This window comes from Mus caroli, unplaced genomic scaffold (assembly GCF_900094665.2).
Source record: "Mus caroli unplaced genomic scaffold, CAROLI_EIJ_v1.1 scaffold_13214_1, whole genome shotgun sequence".
Lineage (NCBI taxonomy): Eukaryota > Metazoa > Chordata > Mammalia > Rodentia > Muridae > Mus > Mus caroli.
The window spans coordinates 9,886-18,734 of NW_018389895.1; the positions used below are offsets into that span (position 1 = coordinate 9,886).

The window sequence follows — 8,849 nt, forward strand, 5'->3', positions numbered from 1 at the left end:
TGTATTTCATTGTTATGTCTCCCTTTCCATTTCTGATTTTATTAATTCCAGTATTGTCTCTTTTCCCTCTGGTTTGTCTGGCTAAAGGTTTATCTATCTTGAACTCTTTTTGATTCTACTTGGTTGATTTTAGCCCTGAGTTTGATTATTTCCTGCGGTCTACTCATGGGCGTATTTGCTTCTTTTGGTTTTTGGAGCTTACAGATATGCTGTCAACCTGCTAGGGTAGGCTCTCTTCAGTTTCTTTTTGGAAGCACTTAGAGCTTTTGGTTTTCCTCTTACCACTGCTTTCATTGTATCCCATCAGTTCTGGTATGAAGTGTCTTCATTTTCATTAAATTCTAAAAGGCCTTTAATTTCTTTCTTTATTTTGTCCTTGACCAAGTTATCAGGAGTAGAGCATTGTTCAGCTTCCATGAGAATGTGTGTTTTCCCTTGTTTTTGCTGGATATTTTAGATTTCTGTTGCAAGAAAAATTACAAAGGACTGCCATAGACTTTTCACCTAGATTCCCCAGATAGGAGCTTCCTGTGACATGTTTTAGGCATCTCTATTTATGAATAATATATTATCATATACACTTAACTGGTTACAAGTAAGTTACAGCTGTGTTCCAAACCATTTGGTGTCCTGAAAGGGCCATAAACTTCAAAGGAAAAAAGAACACTGGTGTATAACTGAAGTACAAATATTAGAGTCAAGCGTTAATATAATTCTGTCTACTCATACACAATTGTGAGTTTCCTCAATTTCCCAGGTAGTGTTTTGATGGAAAATATAATTCTTTATCAATGTGAAAATAGCAGTTCAGTCTTCTCTTGGTCTCTGTTTTGAGATGAAGCTTACATAGATCACTCTAGCTTCAAACTTCTTAGGCACCCCTAGGTGACCTTGGACTCCTGGTCCTGCTGTGTCTATCTGCCACATGCTGGAATTACCCATGCCTGGCTCAGTAGTTTAGTATTCACTATCTATTATTTTGATGTTTTTTATTAGTAATACAAGTAACTTGCAGTGTCCTTTAGCTTATGTTTTTCTGCTGCATTCTCATGATTGCAGTTACATATTCCTATGGATGTCCCGGAAATGATTATTTTTCGCTCCATGCACCTGCTAAGGAGCCATGTGATGATTTTCCTCAATATGAAAATGCTAGCTATGGCCCTTTTGTTAAGATTGTAACTATCAAATATTTGTTCTCAGAAATAATTGTCATTCTTTGCCCTTAATAATTGTCTCTGTGATAGTACTTTAGGATTATGTAAATATCTACCAGGTCATGAAGATGAGGCAAGCCTACAGATCAAGTTCCAGGACAGAGCTTCACAGGGAAAACTTGTCTTTGGAATAAAAAAAACAAAACAAAATATATTGTAATACAGAATAAGGCTGAGTATGGCTGTGCCCTGCTTCAATGTTAATAGTCAAGAGGAAGAGGCAGGCAGATGGAAGTGAGTTTGAGGACAATGAGAACCACACAATGAAACCCTGTATCAAAAAGAAAAAAAGAAAAGGAAAAGAAAAAAAGGAAAAAGTGAGGAGAAAGGAAGAAAGAAAAGAAGAAAGAAACAAACAAACAAAGAGCAAGAAAGAAAAGAAGAAAGAAAGAAAGAAAGAAAGAAAGAAAGAAAGAAAGAAAGAAAGAAAGAAAGAAAAGAAAAGAAGAAAAGAAAAGAAAGGAAAAGAAAAGAAAAGAAAAGATAGAAAAGAAAAGAAAAGAAAAGAAAAGAAAAGAAAAGAAAGGAAAAATGAAGGAAGGATAGAAGGAAGGAAAAATGGAAGGACAGAAGTATGGAAGAAAGGAAGAAAGCACTCAAAAAAAATTTTTAAAAAGATTAAAATATTGCTTTAGCCAAATATACTTCTATGTGCCATATTCCAAGCTGCTCTGAGGACTGCAGGTTGGGCATGGTGACACAGACCCCTTATACCACTATCTCAGAGACATAAGGACACCTGAGAGATCCTGGCCCACTTCATCTACCCAGTACTACCAGGCCAGCTGGGTTACACAGTGAAGACCATCTCAAACACAGAACAAATAAACAACATTTAGAGGACTAAGACAATCTGGTAATCTCTTAGCCCAGAAGTTGAACCCCAAAAATAAACCTTTGCCTAATCTCTGAAAGCAAATAGATGACTATGGGAATAAAGTGACCATGATGGATATTCTTGGTTTTCAATGTGATTACATCTGAAATTAATGAAAAACTGAAAAGAGAGGACACACCTGTTTGGGATTTTTGGTTAATGTGACATGGGAAGATCCACCTCTAAAACAGATCTTGAGGCAGGCTGACACACACCTTTAATCTGAATCTTGCCTTAAGAGGACCCACCTCTAATCTGGGCCACACCTTCTTCTGGAAGCCTACATAAAGACATGCTGGAGGAAGTGTTTGCTCATTGTCTGCTTGCTCTCACCGAGCTAGGAAGTCCATTCCTTCCCTGGGATCCCAGCATCTCTACTGAAGACCAGTTGAGACCTCCAGCCTTGTGAACTGAGTGGATTGTGGATTCGTGAATTTTCCAACCATTGTAATAACTGAACGGCAGCTTGTAAGTCATTCAAATATATCCCCTTTCTATATTTAGAAATTCATTTTGACTAATATAGTGATGATAGATTTAATTTAGAAGATTGAGAAGAAAGATATTTCTTTCAAAAATCTTTCTCTGAGCTCGGCAGAGTGGCCCATGGGTTTTATCTGAGAACTCAGGAGAGGGAGGCAAGCATATCTATGATTTTGAGGGAGGCCAGCCTGGGCTATGTATCAAGGTCTAGACTACATAATGTGACAAGGTCTTAAAGGAAAACAAAACAAAAACAAAAATGTCTCTGTCTCCACCATCAAAGACATTGAGATGAATCAGAATGGGGCCCAATAAGATTCATTCTAAAGGAGTTGATGGCTGAGCCCAAAGTCTTAAACACTAATTCTCTGTATCTTAGTAGCTTCCTTCTTTTATTATAATATCCATCCATTTTATTTTTCTACTTAAACACATTCACGGAGGGCTCTGAGTGTGTCTCAGTGGCAGAGTAATTGCTTGGCACATGTACAGCCCTGGGTTAGATGCCCAGTAAGACATACAATTAGCTGCTGTCTGTCTTTGTGGCACCGCTCTACAGGATAGTCTTGGATGACCTGTCTGTTGCAGTGATAGAATCCTGTGACCTGTGACTATTCTTTTGGCTTTAATTTTTGTTCCATAGTTTTTTTTTTTCTTGATTTTTGTTTTTCTTATCTAATGGGAGAAGTTATGAAAGGGTTTATTAAATCATTAGGTGTCAAAAATTTTCATCTAAGCACTTGGGAGGCAGAGGCAGGCAGATCCCAGAGTCGGAGGCCATTTCTGCTCTACAGAGAGTTCAAGGACAGCTATCTCAAACAAACAAACAAACAAACAAACAAATCCAACTGATGTAATGGTGTTAAGAGGGATTCAATAATCAGAGAGGATAGGCTTATCTAGGGAAGGGGAGGTCCTTAGAGTATAAAAGAAGGTTGGAGAGGCTTGGACAGCACACTTGAGAGAGCTGAGGCAAGCTACAAAGAGAGCAAAAGGTTCTCCTCTGCAGTCTGCCCTGAGACAGAAGGCTTGACAGAGAGGTGAGTGAACCACACCAACGAGTCTCTGGGAGCCATGTGCCTCCTAAGAGAGTTCAAGGTCTGCAGAGCTATGGAATAGTACTTTTCCAAGACTTAGACATAACATTCAACTCTAAATACATTTGATTTTAAATAATTCAGTTTTTGACAGTGTGTATTTTCATTGGGTTATGGTTTTCATTCATATTATGTTTGTTAATATGTTTTATGTTCTTCTGGTAAAATATACAGATAGCGTTCATTTCTGAAGTCCTGGTTGTCCTAGGTAGCCCTAGACTATCTAGAGCTGGCTTTATGGACATGGTTATCTTGGAAGTTGGAAAGAACCCCCTGCCTCTTCGGCATCTTGAGGACTGGGATTAAAAGCATTTGTTTTATTTTCCTGTATTTTGTTTGTGAAAATATTTCCCTATGTAGACCTGGAAAAACTGGTTATATTTTGTTTTCTATTCATAATCTTTATGGTGTGTTTGGTATTGTGATACTACAGCAGGCACTTAGAAGTCAAAAGACTTGCATGGGTGAATTCTCTCCTCTGACTCTGGCACCCAGAGACTGGACTAAGAACACTGGGTTTGTTGCTTCCAATATTTACAATTTTTTTCTATTTTGAAACTGTGGTGTGTTTGAACTGTGTTTAAGTAGGAATCATTCTGAGTAGACCAGAATGGTATTTAACTAGATTTCTCATTTGCAAAATGGAGAGAAGTCACAGTTACAAATACCTGTTAAATTCAAGCCTTTCTGGGTATATATTGATTAAGTTCAAACTTGTTGGTTTTCCTAATCAAGTTCTCAGGAAATCTTCCCTATTGTTTAGTGGTGCAATATGCTGAAATAACAAATGTACTTTCAACAAAAATTAAAATTTTGTTTTCAAATCAGGTAAACTGGATCTAAGACCTAAATCCATGCCTGCCCTGGCTGACAAAATGAACATGTCTTTGGAAGACATCATTAAGCTGAACAAGATCCAGCAAGGACGTCACAACAAGCCTGATCCCCGAGTGAATCGAGGAGCTGCGACTAAGAGGTACAGGCCCACTATCACCCATAGTGGCAGCAGGAACAGGCTGGCACCATACCACAGACGAAAACAACTTCTAGACAAGTGGAAGCATGACCGATTCCTTGGTGGCTTCAGGGCTGGAAACCACATGGATACTGGTGGGAAGCTGCTCCTGTCCAACCTGCACTTCAGAGTGTCAGATGCTGACATTCAACAACTCTTTGCTGAATTTGGAACGTTGAAAAAATCTGCTGTGCACTATGATCGCTCTGGACGAAGTTTAGGGACTGCATATGTGCACTTTGAAAGGAAAGCAGATGCCCTGAAGGCTATGAGAGAGTACAATGGTGTCCCTTTGGATGGCCGCCTTATGAACATTCAGTTTGTCACCTCACAGACTGATACACAACGAAGACCTGCACAAAGCAGTAAAAGGGGCACCATGACAAGAAACCCTGCCTCTGGAGGGTTTGGTGGTGGATGGTGGATTCATCTTTTGATTCTTTTTATTTCATTTCTTATTTTCTCCTGTTTTAAAACTCATGTAAAGCTCTTTCTTTTTCTCTTTTTTTCCTCCCTCTCTCTCTTTTTTTTCCTTTTTTTTAAATTCTGAAACAGACTTGTTTTATACTGAGTTATCTTGGGGATAAATTATAATGCTTGCTTTTGTGACAGTGTCATTTTCACATTTACCATAATAAAAATGTGTGTAGAAATAAACAAGTATTCTAGAGTCATAAAGTAATAAGCCAGAAATTGGACAATAAAAGGAGGCTAAAGGGATACAAATTAGAAGCGAAGAAGTCAAACTATCACTATTAGCAGATGATATGAAAGTATACATAATTGATCCCAAAAATTCCACCAGAGAACTACTAAACCTGATAAAGAGCTTCAGCAAAGTAGCTGGACTTAAAGTTAACTCAAACAAATAAGTGGCCTTCCTCTACACAAAGGATAAACACCCTGAGAAAGAAATTAGTGAAAAAACACCCTAAACTACAATCACAAATAATATAAAATACTATGGTGAGACTCTAACTAAGCAAATGAAGATCTGTATGATAAGAACTTCAAGTCTCTGAAGAAAGCAATGGAAGAACAAATCAGAAGATGGAAAGATCTTGGATTGACAGGATTAATATAGTAAAAATAGCCATTATGTTCAAAGCAATCTACAGATTCAATGCAATCCCCATCAAAATTCCAAATCAATTCTTCACAGACTTAGAAAGAACAATTAGCAAAGTCCACTGGAACAATAATATAATAATAAAATAATAATAATAAAGCATAGAATAGCAAAAAGTATTTTCAACAATAAACACACTTCTTGTGGAATTAACATCCCTATCCAAAAGCTGTACTACAGAGCAATTGTGATTAAAAAAAAAAAAAAAAAAAAAAGCATGGTATTGGTACAGTGACAGGCAGGTAGATCAANGGAATAGAATTGAAGACCCAGAAAAGAACCCACAAACCTATGAATACTTAATCTTTGAGAAAGGAGCTAAAATCAACCACTGGAAAAAAGATAATATTTTCAAGGATTGCTGGTGGCTCTATTGGCAGTTAGAAAGTAGAAGAATATAAATCGATCCATTCTTATCTCCTTGTACAAAGCTCAAGCCTAAATGTATTAAGGACCTCCACAAAAAAACAAAACAAACAATAAAAAACAGATACACTGAAACTGAAAAATAGAAAGTGGGGAAGAGCCTGGGACATGGCCACAGGGGAAAACTTCCTGAACAGAACACCAGTGGCTTGTACTGAAAGATCATCGATCAATAACGGGACCTCATAAAATGGCAAAGCTTCTGTAAAGCAAAGGACACTGTCAATAAGACCAAAAAAAAAAAAAAAAAAAAAAAAAAAAAAAAAAAAGCAACTAACAGATTGGTAAAAGATCTTTACCTATCCTACATCCTGTAGAGGACAAATACCAATGTATACAAAAAACTCAAGAAGTTAGACTCGAGAGAACCCTATTCAAAATGGGGAACAGTGCTAAAAAAAGAATTCGCAACAGAGGAATACCATATGGCTGAGAAGAACCAAAAGAAATGTTCAACATCCTTAGCAATCAGGGGAAATACAAATCAAAACAAACCAGAAATACCACTTCACACCAGTCAGAATGGATAATATCAAAACTCAGGTGATAGCAGATGATGGAGAGGTTGTGGAGAAAGAGGAACACTCCTCCATTGCTGGTGGCATTGCAAGCTGGTACAACCAATTTGGAAATCAGTTTGGCAATTCCTCAGAAAATTGGAGATAACACTACCTGAGGACCCACTAATACCACTCCAGGACATATACCCACAAGATGCTCCAATATGCAATAAGGACACAGTTGCCACTATGTTCATTGAATCCTTATTTATAATAAGCAGGAGCTAGAAAGAACCCAGATGTCCCTCAACACAGGAATTTAATCAGAAAATGTGGTACATTTACAAAATGGAGTACTACCCAGCTATTAAGAACAATGAATTCATGAAATTCTTAGTAAAATGAGTGGAACTATAAAATATCATCCTGAGTGAAGTTACCCATTCATAANTGTACACACATGGTATGCACTTAATGACGAGCACATAATAACCAAAAAACTTGTTATTCCCAAGATACAATTCACAGACCACATGGAGTTGAAGAAGAACAAAAATCAAAGTGTCCATACTTCGGTTCTTCTTAGAAGGGGGAACAAGATAATCATGGAAGAAGATCCAGAGAAAAAGTGTGAAACAGAGACTGAAGGAAAGAGCATCCAGAGACTCCCCCACCTGGGAATCCATCCCATATACAGTCACCAAACCCAGACACTATTTGGATGCCAACAAGTGCTCTCACTGTCTTTCTGCCAGTGTCTGTCAAATACAGAGGTGGATGCTCTCAGCCAACCATTGGACTGAGCATAGGGTCCCCAATGGAGAACCTAGAGAAAGGACCAAAAGATCATAAGGAGCTTGCAGCCTCATAGGAATAACAACATGAACCAACCAGGACCATTAGAGTTCCCAGGAACTAAACCACCAACCACAGAGCACACATGGAGTGACCCATGCCTCCACCTGCATATGTAGCAGAGGATGGCCCGTCCATCATCAGTGGAAGGACAGGCCCTTGGTCCTGAGATGGATCATATCTCAGTGTAGGGGAACGCCGATACAGTTAAGTGGGAGTGGGTGGGTTTGTGACCAGGGAAAGAAGGGATAGGATAGGAGGTTTTCCCGAGAAAAAACCAAGAAAGGGAATAATATTTGAAATGTAAATAAAGAAAATATCTAATAAAAAAAGAAAATCTCAAAGCCCATGTAAAGAATTTTATTCCTTTTACTCCATTATAAAACTGGTGTATCATGTAATGGGGAATTTTTATACCCTTGATTTTGTTCCTTCCCTGAAAGATTATCTAGACCTCCCTTCCCTTAAAACATGCAAAGTTCCAAGACAGAAGTAAGCATTCCTGTGCAGGATTCCAAAGGCACCCACATGAAAATTTTAGTTATTATACCTTGTCAATAGATAATACGTTTCTTATGTATATTAGCATCATATTTGGAAACTGTCTCAGGCTTTTATATCCTGATGTCATTTTCTTGTGTATTTTTTGCTTGTTTGTTTCTTATTTAGAGATGGGGTCTCTCAAGGTAATCCTAGCTGGCCAAGAAATCACTATGTAGTGAAGGTTGGCCTCAGACTCTTCGGATCTGCTTGTCTCTGTCTTTGACTCAGTTCCTAGTATCAATAGTTTAAAATGTTAATATAACTCAAAGTAGACCTAGACCCACCAAATGACTGGACACAGACTCTTACCCTCATCTACCCAGGAGAGCACCTGGCATGTGGTAAATTCTGAAATAACCCATGCCTGCCTCAGTAGTTCAGTATTCACTATCTATTTCTTTGATGTTTCTTATTAGTACAAGCTATTTGCAGTGTCTTTTAGTTTATGTTTTTCTGATCCATTCCCATAACTTGGTTTAGGTTATACATAAAGCTAGGAATGTGAAAATTAATAATAATTTTCTCCTTATACCTGCTCAGGAGACACTTGGTGGTTTTTCTCCTGATTGAAATACTGGCTTTGGCAATCTTGTTAAGATTGTTACTACAGCCGGGCATGGTGGCGCACGCCTTTAATCCCAGCACTCGGGAGGCAGAGGCAGGCGGATTTCTGAGTTCGAGGCCAGCCTGGTCTACAGAGGGAGTTC

The 8,849-nt window shown here is 38.2% G+C and overlaps 1 pseudogene; it reads left to right on the forward strand.

Moving 5' to 3' along the window:
* Positions 1-4,528: 4,528 nt before the first annotated feature.
* LOC110288359 overlaps positions 4,529-8,849 on the forward strand; it is a 6,429-nt pseudogene continuing 2,108 nt past the window's right edge.